Here is a 19155-nt window from a genome sequence, read left to right as displayed (position 1 = left end):
AATTAGCTAGCAGGCTAAAAGGTAGTTTAAAGTTACGCTAGTTTCTACACTTGAACTGTGCTGTGTAACGTTAATGCTTCTTGCTAGGATATTGATAGCAAAATCATTAATCCCCCAAACTGCTAACTCGTTCCCTGCCACAGTTATCTTGTCATTTAAAAATCAACCGTTCACTGCCAAAGACAAGTTATTATTCATTACAGAAAATGTATTGTGAGCCATCAAAGTTTAGAGAACATGTTAAAAGACGCTGAAGCTGGCTCAGAACTTTTTTTGTAAAGGCTGGCGGGTAAAGAGCTAACGTTGGCTGTGTTTTGTGTCAGTTACAATTAACATTAAGTTGAGTAATTTCATGCAACTACAGGAACAATGTGTAAATAAATCAGGGGTTCCAAACCTTCTTCCTTTGGGACATCCGCCCTAATTGTTTGTATTAAACACAAAATGTGACAGCAAGTGTCACATTCAGTTTAGAAGTAGTCATGTGTCCAGGTGTGTGTACATATTAATGAACAGATTTTTCTTTCAGGATTCCAAAGGAATATTTTCCATGCTTTTCGGTTTTAAAGATGAACTTCAGTGAATATCTGGCATTCTGGAACATGGCAAGTCTACATCTTCTATTAAGAGATTGCATTGTGACAAAGAATGTGTGTGTTTGTGCGGATGTAGTTTGTGTTTGTTTGTTTTTCTCTATCTCTTTCTCTGTGTAGATACAAATATTTGGGTAGTAAACAAAAGAACCATAGTGACAGCAACGAATCTGAAAACAAAACTGTAATTTTTCTGAGGTGAAGTAATCCGGAGTCATTTATTTCACAGAATCACGTTAAATGCATTTATGGTGAAATTCATTATGAGGGGTGGTGGTCAACTTAAAAAGAAGCCATTCAAAGCTATACTATGTAATTCAAGGTAATTTTGGCCTTATGACATTGCAAAAATCTCTTGTTCCTTGTCTATTTTTTCATTTATGTAATTTTTATTTTCTCTATTTAGTGGACTTCTCTGTAAGAACATCAGGTTTTACCAGAAATACCACTTTTACAAAGTTTACAGGGTCTTTCTCAAGGGCACCGCTAATCTAACATATATTCTTTGTCACAATCTAGACTCTTCATAGAAGATGAAGACTTGCCATGATCAAGAATACCAGCTATTTGCTGAAGTTCATCTTTCAAAACGAACAGCATGGAGTACAGTACTCATCAGGTGCTTTTGCTACCCTTAAATAAATTTATTCTAGTGTTATTAGTAACTTTTATTGACATTCGGTTATTCTAGAGAAGAATAAAGTGTAACACATGTTAATTACAATCTTGTATGTATTTTAAATTTAGTTGTGGGATAATCTGACATTTTCTAAATAAATTAATGTAATTTACCTCAAATTTTGCCTTTGATCTTTTTTCTACTTTTTTTAATATTCATATTCTTTTCTCTCACTCAGATGCTGTGAACAGGTGTAGCCCAAATGCAACAGATTCAGACTTTGATGCAGCAATGGCAGATCACCTGAAGCACACTGGTGTTGATGGATACTTGTTTTATGGCTGTTTTAACAGTAATACAAGACTGTTAGGAAATAATTTGGTAGTGCCATAGCTCTGACTTTTAACCATTAATGGTGGAACACATGAATCACACTCCCGGAAGAGCTGGTGGTTCGGGACCAAGAAAATGAGTAAACATTTTGAAAAAAATGGACTAAAGTAGTGTCATATGTTTTTGTAATACTGTACTTTTGTCATTTTCATGTTTGATTAATGGCTGCTAAACATCAATGTTAAACTCCATTGCTTTCGAGATTCTACTATTTTTATTTTCTTGTTTGAATAGTAGCTGTCAAACAAATGGAAGACCATTCAAAAATGTGATGTTCACTATAAAATATGCTGTGCTAAATTAAAACACTAAATTTTGCCTAAATCCACAAATAAAGTGTTATTGTTTGTGATGTGCACGTGATTGAAACGTTTTATAGACGTTCAGGTCAGACCGGACCGATTTTGGACCTTTTTAGAACTTAAGTCAATTTAAGACACGTAAACCTTAATACATAATTGCTTGCCTTGCACGATGTTACACAACGCGAGTTTGATTATATTTAACGCATTCTTATATATACGCTTATATTAAGCAGCTACACATCTAATAAACGTCCGAAAGAGGATACATTTGGACGTCCAGGGACGGGCAGAAAAGACGTGGAAATCACGTTCAGATGACGTCAAAGACGTCGGTTCAACTTTCATTTCGGAACTATTTTTCAACCGTGACGGGACGTGTCGAAATGACGTCTTTTCAACGGTCATCAAACGTCTAAATGTTTGTTGGGACAGGACAACCACTAAGTAGAGCATTACAATAGTCAAGCCGTGAGGTCACAAATGCATGAATAAGCTTTTCTGCGTCTGCAACACACAACTCACTCACTTACTCATAATGTCGGCAGCATTGAATGATTTCAACCCAAAGTTACTATATCACAAGTGACACTTCACATCATGCAAATATTGCTGTGAAATATTAAGTAAAATAGTAAATCTGTAGTGCAGAGCATCATAAATGTATACAGTCATGACTTTAAACTCTTCTGCCTCTTTTGGACCATTAAATAGCCACTCAGAAACACACAGACATTAAGCCAGAACATGCTAAACTATGTGGTTTACAATATATAGTCATGCACCAGTCTCATTTCTTCTACGTGACATATAGTTTTTTTTTAAATCATATAAAGTCCAGAAAAAACGTAATCCACAGGAAAAGGACAAGGGCGAGTAAAACGCAGAACCAAGCAACGAGTAACAATGAATCGACAAGAAACGTGAGGATGAGGGGAACATTAAACAGGGAAGCAGCAAAGAGGATAATTGCACAGGAACAGAGACGGGCAGTTGACGAGACTTAACACAGTTCACTATTTGATGCAAGATTAAAAGCAACAATAAAAAATGGCTAACGGCTATCTTTAACAGTCTCAATGTATTGTTATTGTAAAATTTGACAAAATGGAAAATTCTCTTATCAAAATTATTATTAATTATTGTTAATAATTATTATTATAATTATTAATGAAATGATAAAAAAAGAAAAACGAACAAACTTAAAAATTAACATCAACCTCTCAAAACAATGAAAATGGCAGATTTCTTTACTTAGCTGCACATATATGCCAACAAGAAAATAAAGTGGATATGTTAAATGGTATTTCCACACCTGGGTTATTATAGTGCTAAAGGTTTGCGTGCACTGATTAAATGGTGATTAAAGGTAGACTAACACTAGACTTTTGTTAGCTATCTTATTTCTCTATGGACATTAAGCCAACTGGTTAATACCACTCACAGACTATAGGCCAGTGGTTCTCAACTCTGGCCAGCGAGATCCATTTTCCTGCAGAGTTTATCACCAACTCTGATAATAAAACACCTGAACAATCTAATCAGCGTCTTTAGAAAAGATGCGTTCAATTTAATGCGGTGCTGCGCAAATCTATCATCGTATGACATTTAAGTACCGCAAAAGAGATTCAATTGCAGATTGCGCGGTAAGCATTTGAATCGCTCTCGTGGTACTTTAATGCGATATGCCAAACAACGCGTCGGTTCCCAAGTCACTGATTTGCCTCTTCAGGTGTTTTATCAGAGTTGCAAACTCGGCAGGAAAGTGGATCTCGCGGGCCAGAGTTGAGAACCACTGTATGGGATAGGCAACCACCTTTCTTGGTGAAAAACTGGGTTACAGTTAGACACCCTTTCCTTTTGTCTTTCCTCTCTCTCTTTTCTCTCTTTCCTTTTTTGAAAACCAGATTTTGATTAGGGAGCATTGTCGCCACTGTAGTTCTAGCGTATCTTCTGACTGCAACTAAACACCGTCTGAGAGCGCTAAGGCAGGACCAAACCATTTCATTCAGATTCAGTTTTATTTAGTTTATCCAGTGTTATTTTCATTTTACGTGGAAAATCTGTAAAAAAAAAATCTATTAAAAAAAGAGAAAAATTCTGTAAAATTATAGTTTTTACCGTGAACTTTAAAGAGGGGGAATAATATAAAAAATCATAAAAGATTAAATAATAAAGGTATAAAAAATTATGCTTTTAATAAGAATTATTTTCTTAACATAACATAACATAACATATAAACTATTGCCATGACACAACTATTTAATAAAAAAACTCTAAACAGCTTTTTATTGCCCCAAAGTGTTCTAAATTTAGGAGACTTAATGGAGGGTTTGATGTTAATTCTAAAATTCCTGAGATATATTCTCAGATTGACATGATAAAGAGATTTAAGGTTTAATTTTTTTTTTGCAGGTACATCATCTCGAGCTCCTTTTTAAAACAAAGGTTCTTTACAACAGTTCATCTCATTGGTTCTTCACATAGATAACGGTTTCAGTGTTTAATAATCACGAGAGGAAAGATAGATCTGATTTTAAATAAAAAATCATATCTGACTATTAATCAGACCTCATAATGAATTCTTTAAAGGCAGAATATGATGAGACATTTACAAAAATCCACAGCCATGGAGAGTTAACAGAGAAATGATTCTCTGGACATTCCCATAGGTTTCTCAACAATTTAAACATATATTCAGAGTAAGGTCAGCGGGTCAGCGAGTCAGACACCATCCGGCTGCGGGACAATGCTAAGGGAAATTGTGTGAACATGCCAATTACAGCCTGGGGAGACGATCCCAAGCACACCACATGACCCACGTTCCCACGATCACCACTCACACATTACAGCAGATTAAATATACAGAATTGAACCTGCCTGAGCAGACTCACAGACCCCCAATCAGACTCACTCCACCGGGGGTCGCCCACATAAAAACATCACATTATAACAATTACTTTTATTGGGTAAACTGTAGCTCTACATCATTTTCTCAAAGTAATGTAGTGCTTCCCATAAGAAGGACAAATGAGATGTGAGATCTCAATTATTTCTCCTAGAGAGAGCTTGTCCTTCACCTGTGACTGCTGCGTAACAGAGTCAGAAATCTGACAAATGTTTCTGTATTTAGAGTTTCAGAAGAGATCTCAACAATGTCTCAAACTGAGCTCAGAAGTCAGTTTTAATGAAGATGTATTGAGCTATAAAAGAGCAACATCTGAATTGACAGACAATATAATTTCCCCCTCTGTTAATATTCTCAATGAAAAATTTGAGTTGACAGCCAAGCCTTCACTTAATGCATAGTTAATGAACAGCAGCTACGCTAATCATTCTCTTTATTCTCTTTCTGCCACTGCCTCAGGAGGCACATCCCGAGGTAGGAAGAAGTTCCACCATGTCCAGACGACCGACAGATGCCCATCCCCAATTTGAGATTACGCCAGCTACAGCTGCAGACTGACTGACCATCCCAGGCAATTCCACCACCAGCCAAGAGAAATATGACCATCGGACCATCCCGGCTCAGACCAATACACCCCCAACCAAGAGCAAAGACGGACTATTTGTCTTATTAATGCTGAAGTTACAATATTTGGTATTAAATGCTAAAACTTAAATCACATGTCAGCAGTTTGAGTGCAGCTATGACACATCAGAGGGGATCTGGCCCTCCCGGCTGAGCCTGGTTCAATCATGGGAGTTTGGTTTCCTCACCACAGCATTGCAGTGTTGGCCTGCTCACGAGAGACTGTATTTATTTATTTATTTAGAAATTAGATATCATTTATTAGAATGATCTTACTTGTTGTATAAATACCATGCACTGTGCTGTGTTTTACCTTTTCTGTTTTTCCTGTTTGCTCCTGTAAAGCTGCTTTGAAACAATACACATTGTGAAAAGCGCTATATAAATAAACTTGAATTGAAAAATCATACATGTGATCTCTTTAAAATGAATAATACATGCTTTTCACATTCATTTGAATAGCATTAATACTATAATATTTAATCTATTTTGTTTTTATTTGTTAAAAAGATACATTGAAACAAGTTTTTAACTGAGAGATCAGTAAAACTCCCATAACGCTGGAATACACGACACAACTTTTAGAACTTCAACAGATTTAAAAAAAAAAACATAACATCACACACTTGCAGATTGCAAACCGGGCAAAATCTGAGCAAAAGTCTAGTAGTGTAAACGAGCTACAAAAGAGTCAAATTTGAGCAATAAAAAGATGGAGGTTCTCTATAAACCGCTATAGAAAGACAATGTAAAGTTTATAAATACAGAACTGTGGCAATATATACATTACATTTTTGCACTTTACCAGATATGAGAGATTCATTCTTCATCTAGACTACAGCAATTGAACTGATTCATAAAAAAATCCAATAAAATGAATATTTGCACATTTAAAAAAGCATTTATTTGATTAAACAACACATGAAACCAGAAACACAAAGTGATCGCTCAAAATAAAAGAATGATGTTTTCTCTCAACAACCCTTTATTCTTCATTTTAATTTTGCTTTTATTCATGTTTAAATGAATAACTTATAGAACAGATATTTATTTCAAATTATTCATTCCATTCCATTTTCTACCGCTTATCCGAGCTACCTCGGGTCACGGGGAGCCTGCGCCTATCTCAGGAGTGATCGGGCATCAAGGCAGGATACACCCTGGATGGAGTGCCAACCCATCGCAGGGCAAACACACTCACTCATTCACTCACGCACTCACACCCTACAGACAATTTTTTTCTTTCACATTATTGTGACGTTCAATTATAATATAAGCCCAACCCATTGTTACTGCAAGGGGAAAATTTATATTTTATTTAAAAATTTCAACATCATCACAGAATATATACTGCTGTTAAGATAATTTAAATAAATGTATTTTACTATTTTTGTCTTTCTTTGGCTTAATTTATTGTATTAAAGTAATTATGATCTAAAAAGTCTCATCATGACAATAATGAGACTGATAAAACAATACATAACACAAATTGAATCCTAATGAACTTTCATAGGCTAAAATAGTCTAAAATAGTCTAACATAGGTTTAGTTTTCCTGTGTAAATTCTTTAATTTTGTACTGTGAATCTGGGATAAATTATACCCGGAATCAGTCACTGAAATTACAGTTGAAAGAAAAAGTATGTGAACCCTTTGGGCTTACTTGGATTTCTTCATAAATTGGTCATAAAATGTGTTCTGATCTTCTTCTAAGTCACAACAATAGAGAAACACAGTCTGCTTAAACTAATACCACACAAACATTATACGTTTTCATGTTTTTATTGAACACAACATGTAAACATTCATAGTGCAGGGTGGAAAAAGTATGTGAACCTTTGGGTTTAATAACTGGTTGACGCTCCTTTGGCAGCAATAACCTCAACCAAACGTTTCCTATAGTTGTAGATCATACCTGCACAACGGTCAGGAGAAATTTTGGACCCTTCCTCTTTACAAAAGTGTTTCAGTTCAGCAATATTCTTGGGATGTCTGGTGTGAATCGCTCTCTTGTGGTCATGCCACAGCATCTCAATCGGGTTGAGGTCAGGACTCTGACTGGGCCACTCCAGAAGGCGTATTTTCTTCTGTTGAAGCCATTCTGTTGTTGATTTACTTCTATGCTTTGGGTCGTTGTCCTGTTGCATCGTCCATCCTCTGTTAAGCTTCAGTTGGAGGACAGATGGTATTAAGTTTTCCTGCAAACTGTCTTGATAAACTTTGGATTTCATTTTTCCATCGATGACAGTAATCCGTCCAGGGCTTGATGCAGCAAAGCAGCCCCAAACCATGATGCCCCCTCCACCATATTTCACAGTTGGGATGAGGTATTGATGTTGGTGTGCTGTGCCTTTTGTTCTCCACACATAGCGTTGTGTGTTCTTTCCAAACAACTCAATTTTGGTTTCATCTGTCCACAGAATGTTTTGCCAGTAGTGCTGTGGAACATCCAGGTGCTCTTTTGCAAACTTCAAACGTGCTGCAATGTTTTTTTTGGACAGCAGTGGCTTCCTCCGTGGTGTCCTCCCATGAAGTCCATTCTTGTTTAATGTTTTCCTTATTGTAGATTTGTCAACAAAAATGTTAGCATGTGCCAGAGATTTCTGTAAGTGTTTAGCTGACACTCTAGGATTCTTCTTCACCTCATTGAGCATTCTGCGCTGTGCTCTTGCAGTCATCTTTACAGGACGACCACGCCTAGGGAGTGTAGCAACAGTGCTGAACTTTCTCCATTTGTAGACAATCTGTCTTACCGTGGACACATGGACATCAAGGCTTTTAGATATACTTTTGTAGCCCTTTCCAGCTTTATGTAAGTCAACAATTCTTGATCGTAGGTCTTCTGAGAGCTCTTTTGTGCGAGGCATGGTTCACATCAGACAACGCTTCTTCAGAACAGCAAACTCAAAACTGGTGTGTGTTTTTTATTAGACAGGCCAGCTTTAATCAACACATCCAATCTCATCACATCGATTGGACCCCAGGTTAGCTGACTCCTGGCTCCAATTAGCTCTTGGAGAAGTCATTAGCCTAGGGTTTCACATACTTTTTCCACCCTGCACTATGAATGTTTACATGTTGTGTTCAATAAAAACATGAAAACGTATAATGTTTGTGCGGTATTAGTTTAAGCAGACTGTGTTTCTCTATTGTTGTGACTTAGATGAAGATCAGAACACATTTTATGACCAATTTATGAAGAAATCCAAGTAAGCCCAAAGGGTTCACATACTTTTTCTTTCAACTGCATCTTTTTTATCAAATGAGTGTTTATATACGTTTGTATATCACAATTCACACAAATATAATCAGACCCTATGTTCTCATAACATCAAATTTTATGTTTTCTTTTGGTAACATAACTATACACACTGATATTATAATAATATTAATATCATTGCAGTGGTAGTGCAGTGGTAAGCATTTGAATATGCATGGTGTGATTTTAAAAGAAAAGAAAAAACAGCTTACTTTAACAAGTCCATTCCATTCCATTTTCTACCGCTTATCCGAACTACCTCGGGTCACGGGGAGCCTGCGCCTATCTCAGGAGTCATCGGGCATCAAGGCAGGATACACCCTGGATGGAGTGCCAACCCATCGCAGGGCACACACACTCACTCATTCACTCACGCACCCTACGGACAATTTTTCCAGAGATGCCAATCAACCTACCATGCATGTCTTTGGACCAGGGGAGGAAACCGGAATACCCGGAGGAAACCCCCGAGGCACGGGGAGAACATGCAAACTCCAGAGACACAAGTCGGAAGCGGGAATCGAACCCCCAACCCTGGAGGTGTGAGGCGAATGTCCTAACCACTAAGCCACCGTGCCCCCCCCCCCACTTTAACAAGTCAATTTTCTTTATTTAAATAATATCACAAAGCGCGAGTCAAAAAGCCCAGATCAGTCCAGACAAACATTGCCCGTTGAAAACAGACAAAACAAGAAGTGGTTCTGCTTTGCTTCACATTTATATACAGCTACAGAGTAACTGACAAAAAACAAGATGGTAAGTATGTCAGATAATGTTTAAAAGAAATACATTTAAATATTACACTCGGTCCTATCAAACATTTTGTTGATGTTGTTTGTTGCAGACACTGAATTTGTTGAATATGTGTCAGTGGATCAGACCGCAGACTGTGAGCTTGAACTTGACCGCTGCAGTCGTCTGGGAACCCAGACATAAATTTGGCCTATGCTATTATAATGCAGGAGTGAGTGTCGCCCCTCATTAACATACCCCCCCACCATTCAATTAAACGACCAGAGCTGTGAGAAACTCTGAGACGTTCTCAAGGACTGAAGACAAATCACAGCTGCCTCAGTCGAGACACAAACTGTAAGTTTCATTTATAACACAACGTTTAAGAGAATGCTTTACCGAGAACAGAACAGACAGTTTTAATGGATGATGGAGATTTGATGAATTTAAACGCTGTTTTAGAGGATGAGGTTAAAAACGGTGAAAGTTTCCGCTTGGATATTTTCCATCAGAGTGATGTTTAAAGAGTATGAATGTGAAGCTTTATACTGATGGAGATACATGTTCTTTAGTCTGATTTTAATGTTGTTGCATTTGAGACTTAAACATTCTGTTATGCAAACTGGCAAAAGTTTCAGATGTGAGATGTGAGTGATTATTGGAGTGTTTAACTTAGTATTTCTCCATTTGCGCTATTGAATCTTATTGTTGCCTAAAAGGAAACAAGTTACATTTATATTTGGGGTTTTATTTTTTTCTTTGATGCATTTCTCCATGTTAAACCATTTTTGAGTGATTGTTTCTTCTTCTGACTTCTACGATAGTGAAGACCTGAGAAACATTTAAACTATTACTAACTGTGTATTGTCTTTCAGACTTTTCATTTGACAAAAATCCTCGTATAATAGTTCACTATCAGAGCATGTGACAGTAACTGAATAGATTCAACTGTAAAACTATACACCAGCTGTAAATAATGAAACATTTGTTTCCCTCTCAAAGTAAGCAGTGTGAACAGACAAAGCTGTTTCTAGGATCTGTTATTATCACAGGAAGTATCCATTTTTTGTACCATTTTTCTATAGGATTTCAGAGGCTCCATTTTGTATCTCATGTCTTGACATACTGTGAGCCTGCGATTAAATAACAACTGAGCATGGATTTAACATTGTTAAATATGAACAGAAATTAGATACATGGGTGCTTAAAAAAACACAGAACTGAGAAACGCATGTGTTAGATTGAAACCGGGGCTAATGGACTGTGAACAGATTTTCTATCCAGTTTGTGTTTATAAGATTTTCCCATAGCTTGATAGAATGAGAGCACACTGTATAATATGACAAATAGGCTAATACATGCACAGTATTAACATTATTAAGGACCCTATTGCACACACACACACACACACACACATAAACAGGTACAGGTGTTTGTACGCTGTGATTGGATACCGATGTGAAACAAATACGTGTATAAAGAATAAAATTGGTGTGTAGTGTGAAGACAATACAAGAAATGTTCAGGTGTGGAGAACAGGTGTGATGTTTGCAGGTGAACACATGAGGGGTCACGGGGAGGATAAATATGTGTTTATTGATTAGAATGCAGCTGTTTTGCATTTAGATATTTTGTATCACATATTTATTAAATGAGAACAGACTTCACCAGCAACTGTTTTGAAAATAGGACTGAAGTTATGATAAGGTTAAACATTATAAGTGGTGCAAAAATTCTAGTTCTAATTCTAATAGTGTAAAACATGCTGGAATAATTATTTAACACTCAATGATAACAAAAGATGATAACATAATGAAAATATAAAAAAACAAAGAAAAAACATTTTGCACTTTATCAAATATAGAATATAAAGATGTAAGGTACATACAGCAAGTGTACAAATAAATAAATATCAGGAAAAAATTGACAATAAAGATTTTTTTTTTTAGTTTAACAGTATTCATTTAGTGTTCAATTAACTTTGAATAATTTTATGAGCATAACTCTATAAGCTATAAAACAGAATATGTATCAATTAAACAACATGCTCAGGTTTACTTAACAGTCAGTCATATGAAAGTAAACGTTTCCAAGATAAATAACGTGTCAAGACATATAAAGATCTTTTCTTTGATCTGAAATAAGTCTAGATCCATAGAATTGTGATTTTTTTTCAGATTGTAGGAAGGTAAGCAATAGGAAAAATAAAAGAAAGTAGAAAGCAATAGAAAGGTAATTCAAAGCAGTATCTTTTCTATTTTAAACAATAAAATTATCGTTTCTGAAGCGCTGATACGTTTCACTAAAATATCTTCAGGTTTATGTGAAGAACTTATGAATTTTATAATTAATACACACCGTTGCCCTGCGATGGGTTGGCACTCCATCCAGGGTGTATCCTGCCTTGATGCCCGATGACTCCTGAGATAGGCACAGGCTCCCCGTGACCCGAGGTAGTTCGGATAAGCGGTAGAAAATGGAATGGAATACACACCGTAGTTTTTTTACGAAACTCCAAATATCTTAGATGATAACTAAAGCAAGACATAAAAATGTATTTAAAAATCACCTGTTTAAAGCGTTTAATCAGTGCGCTTTAGCGCGCCCGTGCGCACGCACGCACTCACACACAGACACACACACCTCTTGATGCAAGTCTCTTTTTTATTTGTTTACTTTTTTGATCTTATTATTGATGCAAATATTTATAAACACACATTAAGGTCGAAGATGTTGATGTTTTACTGATGTTGATGTTGATTTCACAAACGAAATTCCGTATTGTCGTTTTTAAATTAAATTTGTCTGTATTTTTTTATTTTTGCTTCCTCTGTCAATATATAATGTTCAGGAAACAAATCTGTGTCAAAAAATAATCTCAATAATACAAAATAAGTCTCATATGTACTTAATATTCATATACATATATTTATAAAACCAAAATAAAATATCTGTAAAATATTTGTGGTTTGTGTTTAAAATACATTGTCTAAACGTCTTACTCGCATACAAAATTACGTTTCAGAAATAAGCACGAGATCAGAAATTATAAAATGATAAATTTCTAACTGACATCTCAAAATCAATTGGTGACCATGACGTCACGTCTCAACAGTCAAACAGTCAAAACAAAAAGGTTTTATATAGTTTCATTACTCAGTAAGTGCTTTGCATTTAATGTATAGGCTAATTTTACAGGCTAAGAAGCAATTGTGTTAAAGGGTAACATGATGTCACTGTATTAATTATGTATATGTGTATAATCATATCATAACATAAATTTGTCCTGTACTTTAAAAAAGATTCATTTTGGCGAGTTAAACTAGTTAGTCGGTTACAAACATGCAATGTTGAACCAAACTCAAGAACACACATTGTAAAGCAATGTTTTCAAATAAACGTTTCAGGTCTCGTTAACAAAATCAAATACACATATGCTATTCTGCAATCGCAAATAACACTGAAAACATATTGCAAAAAATTAATGAAAGTGACCATTTAAGCTTCCAAACACAACTGATGCTTTCTGTACCAGACATAGACTATTCTATCCAATTGTTCTATTCTATTCTATTGGTCATTCATGTTACAATTCAAAACCATTAGCTACTAAATTATTGTACGTTCTTACTTCAACACTCGCTTTTAAGTTTTGCACGCCACGCAGCACTTGTTTAAAGTGACGCGGGCAGCGGGAACCTCACGTGCCACACTGACGCCCGCCAACCGGCGCACGCGCACGTGCTTTTGGGTTATTCTTATTCAACATGGCGAACCATGCATCTGAGTGTGTCCACCTGCCTTTTAGTACTCACGTGGGATATTCTGTTATTTATGAAATAAAACGCACGCATTTTTTTGCATTTATAGAAAAAGTTGAAGGTTTGAATTGTGATTGGGCTATTTCAATTACTTTTCCAAATAGACCTACGGTCAATATCTGAAATATTAGAAGGACATTTTGGTCTCGTAGAGTGAATTTTATGAATGTTTCCCGTTCTTACATTAGCTTATATACACAATAAAATATTTATTAAAAAAATTGAGAATTCATGGCTTTAACCCTCATTTGGCCTGGCAACGCGCAGAATCTGCTTGTTTTGCTGCAATGTTCCTTTTTCCTGCATGGGAATAGATAGGTCGCTTTGTGCCCCCGCATCTCTCTCGCTCTCTCTCTCTCTCTCTCTCTCTCTTTCTCTCTTTGCCCCTCCCCTCGTGTTCTCTATTTCATCCTCTCGCGCTCAGTCCATCTTTCTTTCAGCTCTCGCGGTCGGTGCGTGTTTGCAGACGAACAAAAACGATAAAGGGTGTAAATTAATAAAATAAACTAGTGCGTTCACACAGGGCTGGGACAAAAGCAAACGGGTCACAATGGAGGAACTATGATGCTGGCTTAGATTTCTCCACACGTCTGAAGAATGTCACAGAGCACACAGACTATTGGACAGCATCAGACTGACTGCTGCAGAGACCCATTGCATCTTCTCATTCAACTTTACTACATCACTTGAAGTTGAAGCTGAAGATTTCAGGCGACGGTGAGCATTTATTGGTTACACTTTAATTCTTAATACATACCAACAACACACTTTAAAAGCAGTTGATTAGAATGCTGTTTAAATACTTTTTACTTTGTTAATACTAACTAAGTAATTATTTTCGAACAAAGTTGTTCGAGAATGTGTATTGGCAAAAAATCTATAATTTAAGAGCATGAATTAAAAACATCATAATACTTTTAAACTAGTTTTTGAGAAGATATGATTAATTGGAAGGTGCATTATAAACAATACTTGATAATGCAGTGAAATGAAGTATTAGCTATTTATTTATTCACATTGTTTAACTATTCAGCCCTTTGCTGCAATTTTTAGGATAACTCTTGGTAATGGATAATTGAAGATTTTTATCTTGTGTTAGACCTTATATATGCACAATAATATAACTGCTCAATGTCAAATATTTAATCTCCAAGGTTCTATTTAGCCACGTTTCCTCTACAAGCATCTAGAGACTTCACTTTGCTGAGTTGTGTTAAATGGCATATTATTCATAACGTATTATAGTTGTAAAGAACAATTTATTCTATTGATATAATAATGAAGCATTTTGATTTGAAAGAAAGTAGCCTTAGATCAGTTGTGTATTCTTCTCGCCGGTCTTTATGTATGCTGTAAGCCATATGGTGTACTGTAGCGTGTGTATGTTTCAGACTGTGTAAATGTGCCTCGATGTAAATGTGTGTGTGTACGGGTCCTGGGAAAATGTCGCCAGACTCTCGTGCACGCGGCCCCTCGCCGTTCTCAGACAACATTGTCATGGTAATGAGAAACAGCTCGTTGTTGAACTTGATGTTGACTTTTTTCTTCAGACCTCATTTTTCTCGTTCATTTGTTTGTGGTAATTTTTCTTCACACGGTTGGTCGGTGAGATTTTTTTGAGGGGGGAACAAAAGACAGTAGTTGCAGAATGAGAGAGCCTCGTTTTCTTACCCTTTATAGTTGAAAAGAAAACACATATTTTAGTTAGATAATATTTTTAAAGGTAGATCTTTTCACATTTTAATATTTTTAGCCATTATTTTATTTTATTAATTTAGGCAACTATTTATTTCTATTTATTCATTTATTAATTCATTCCTTCCTTATTCATTCATTTATTTATTGTTTTTGCTTAATATACATGATTATTTATAAATATTATTTATTTATTCAATTTAGATATATTAAAGAATGAATGAAATGAAAGAAATGATTTCGTAATAGCACTGGCATTTATGTAAGTTTTCTGAATAGTGTTTTTTTTTAAATCTGTTAGGTTTGTCATTGGATGTGATTTTTATTAGTGTGCAGTTTTTATTGAATCTCATTCAGAGCAACAGGTGTCAATAAGGCCTTGAAGTCAGTCTGCATATATTCAGAAACATAATAAATTCGGTCCATTCAAATACATCTTTGACGATTTAGTAATATATTCGTCACGAGGAAAAGCTTCTAAAGTCTTATGATTAGATATTTTTAAGGAATCTTGCTTTTTTCAAATCACAATAGCTGATCTGATTCGATTAATTCATGTCCGTTTTATTTTGTTGTTTGGCACTGGTCAGTTTTGTGGTAGCCTTTAAAATATTTCTGCTTTACAATATTCACTTGACTGAAGCTGTCAATCACACACTATGTGCACGCGCGCGCTCACGCACGCACACACAAACAAACACACACGCACACAAACACACACTCACACAAACACACACACAACAACAAAATTAAAATTTCACAATTACAATCTGTTAAGCAAGCACAGTTCTAATCTTATCTCTTTCAACAGTTAAATAACAATGTGGCTGGTTAATATCACAATACCATATACTTCACTGTAAAAATATTATAATACCGAATGATTAAAGAACACGTTTTGGGTGATTTTTAAATGCGATATTTCTATAAAAAACTGTGGACAAATCGACCTAGGTCATGTTAACCTGTACATGTCAACACGTGTAGCTGTTGTATTATTCTCTGTAGACCTAATTTTATATTGTACAGGTGAAAGTCGAGCGAACGTATGATATTTGCCTTATTTTCGATACAATCTAAAACAGATAAATATAACTAAAGATTATAAACCGAGGATTCCACAAATTCTTTTTATCCATTGGGCTAAAATACATTCCAGTTTGATTATTGATTTTGGGGAAATATATTTTCTACTAATCTAAGGCAACCTTTATTTTTTTTAAACGTTTATACATGTTTTACATAATTTATAACAAAAAACATAGTTGCATTAAATGTCAATAAAATCAGCACGTAAATTATTCTGAAATCGACACAACATGGCTGTAAAGTCAAATAAAGAGAACATGCTACATTTATCAGTAACATTAACTCAAAACTTCTAAAGAAAAAAACAGAGATAAAGCACATTGTCGAAACGATGTGTAACGACAAAATGTATTTAATCGAAAGTATTAAGAGAAAAAAGTACTATAATGACACAAAATCACGTTATTTCTATTGTTAGAGTCGTCGAAAAATATGTAATTTTGTTACAAACGCTGTTTATGGAGAGTTCATAGTGTGTAATGATTTTTTATGTGATTTACAGGTGTACACATCTTAAGTCTTTACGAACCTAATGGTTATTTTTTCTACCAGTGTGAAGTATCTAATGTAACAATATCTAGTGTTCAATATAAATGTGAATTTTATTCTCTTTAATATAAAATAGGCTACTTTAGGGTTTTTTTGTGTGAACAAAAATTAAAGGTAGGCTTATAAAAAATAAAAAATGATACGAACAAATGTCAAACAGCGTTATATCTTGAAATTCAATTAATGCATTTTTATACCGGTATATATAGAGCTGTATAAGCACCTGCTTCTTGTGTCAGTGTGTGTTGCAGAATGGTACATTCGACCGTATACCCACATATACATCTGGGCGTTTCCATCATGGTTGTAACCAGCTTGTATGTATGTGGCTTTCATTTAAAATATTACATTTAAGATTTGCAATTAACATCATGTGGACTGATACAGTTAAAGTCCTGATGGCTACAAACACGAGCAGTGCAAGCGTCTGTGTCCTATGTCTGTGTGCGTGTGTGCGTCACCTTTATTCAAGTACACGCCTCCGATTCAGGTGCACTGCCATTTTCACTGCACATTCATTATATTAGGCTTTCATGGTAACGGACATATCTGCTGCTCTTTGGGCCTGTAAAATACAAAATATAAAACGATGAAGAGCATAAGTGTGTGTGTTTTGTACACAGGTTTGTCTAAACTTGTCTCTCACAATTAAAACATGAATTCATGTTATAATTTAAATATACTGGGTAGAGTTTGGTTAGGAGACAAAATTGTTACCGGGTGTAAGTAATATATGGAAGTGTGTGTGTGTGTGTGTGTGTGTGTGTGTGAGAGAGAGAGAGAGAGAGAGAGAGAGAGAGAGAGAGAGAGTGTGAGGGGTGGGGTCACAGAAACTGGGCTGGCCCACTCATTGGTAATGAGAGCAATTGATGTGGGTTGTTTAGATGCTGGTGTGATGATGGTCCGTATGAATGTGTGTGTCCATTTGTGTGTTCTGGACCTACCTGGCAACTGAATAGCGAACCTTTAAAACTATACTTAAAAACCCGATGGATTTATAGAAAGAAGTGGAATAGACCAAATATGAAGATTTGAATAAGGTAAGGTGTCAAGCAGAGATTTTGTTAAACTAATAGCCTATGACTGAATATAGCAAGCAGACTTTCTGTTCTATTCTATTCACATGATTCTAAATGTTTATATGTGATATTTATTATGTTAGACAGAAAAAAAGCTGAGCACATTTGAGATCTCCTGTGTTTGAGGAAATTGTATTTAAATCACCAAGGGGCCTAAATGCAAATGATTGTATTGGCGTTTTTAAAAACGCAACGCTTGAGTCAGAGTTTAATTCCGCTTGAAAAGAAATACTCGTGCATGTATATCCAGGCCACATCACTATGATAATTTTGCACAGCCATGTGACCCCAACCACGCGCGAGCGCAGCGGCCCCTTTAAGACGCACGGGTTAGTTTCTTTCTTTGGTTATCTAGCTGTATGAGTTTATGAAATATCATAAAGCTAGAAAACCGAAAGTAGAAACTGATCCCACTGACTGCGTAAAGAGCAGACTGCGTGTGAGCGGTACCAGAGAGACGCTGCGCGCGATGCCTTCGGTTTAACGGGAGAACAGAGGGCTCGCGACAGAGACAGTTTGAGAAGTGCATGCACAGAACGCATGCTTTATAAACAATTTTTAATAACGGAAATGTGTGTAGAATGCATGACGCATGCACATTGCTTGCTGGGAGAGCATACACGTGTCCATTGCGCGACTGTGGGTCATTCTTTATGGATAGCATGTGTGTTTATTTTAGGTGGATGAGTGATGCCGGCCTTTAACATATGCTGCTCGTGTCTGTGCTGTTTATGCTGGATACAAATGTCGTTGTTGTTTTAAGGCAATTGTAAAAGCGCGACGGGAACGCGGTGAACGGAGTGCGTCGGTGGGTTGGTCCGTGGATCTGAGTCAAATGGCTCTTGAGAGCACCTATAAAGAGAACAGAAGGAATAGAGTTACGGTAAAATTTAAAATAAAATCTTTAGTGACCTGGTCCTATTAGCTGTTTTAGTTTGTATAATCTGTACACACGGAGAAGGAATTTTAGGGTAACATATCCATGTTTTAGGAACATTAGCATGACCTTTCTGTCTATAGTAGATGCATTCGTCTGTGTTTTATCTCTTCGATCTGGGCTCTGTCTTTGTCTATGAATGTGGTAATACATTGCATTTGCTGTAAGAAAGCAGTGTAACTATTTGTAAACATGAAGTTGGGTCTGCTTTAATCTGATCTAACCCTATATGTTTGACCTTTGGTGTATACCGTATTCGTTAATTCATATTAAAACATGTTCTGTGCCTAAAAAAGTTAAACATTCAGTTGAGTCACATCAACTGTTACCGAACACATTGTTTTTGATCAAAGAATAAATATTATTTAAGATTTCAAAGACTAAGTAAGATTAATATTATTTACTTATCATTAATGACCTGATGTTTTAAATGTCAGATATAAGAACTGAACACATACCGATAACCTGGTTGTCAACCCTGGTTCTGGATAAAAGCATATTTTGGATACAATGCCTGAATTAAAATAAAATGAGGAATTTTGGATGCCCAGAATGA

At 35.8% G+C, this 19155-nt stretch overlaps 1 long non-coding RNA gene across 3 annotated transcripts in view; it reads left to right on the top strand.

The window, feature by feature from the left end:
* Positions 1–13686: 13686 nt before the first annotated feature.
* Positions 13687–19155, top strand: part of LOC130418440 (uncharacterized) — a 30546-nt gene continuing 25077 nt past the window's right edge. Inside the window, exon 1 of one of the 3 annotated variants that reach the window (XR_008906332.1) lies at positions 13687–13967. This is a non-coding gene — a long non-coding RNA (uncharacterized LOC130418440). Of the gene's footprint in view, positions 13968–17468; positions 17624–18091; positions 18546–19155 lie in introns of those variants that run through there. The other 2 variants (XR_008906333.1, XR_008906334.1) reach the window with 2 other exon arrangements.

This window comes from Triplophysa dalaica, chromosome 3, assembly GCF_015846415.1.
Source record: "Triplophysa dalaica isolate WHDGS20190420 chromosome 3, ASM1584641v1, whole genome shotgun sequence".
NCBI classification, from domain to species: domain Eukaryota; kingdom Metazoa; phylum Chordata; class Actinopteri; order Cypriniformes; family Nemacheilidae; genus Triplophysa; species Triplophysa dalaica.
Note: the sequence above shows the minus strand (reverse complement) of the source record. Positions and strands in the feature narration are given on the sequence as shown.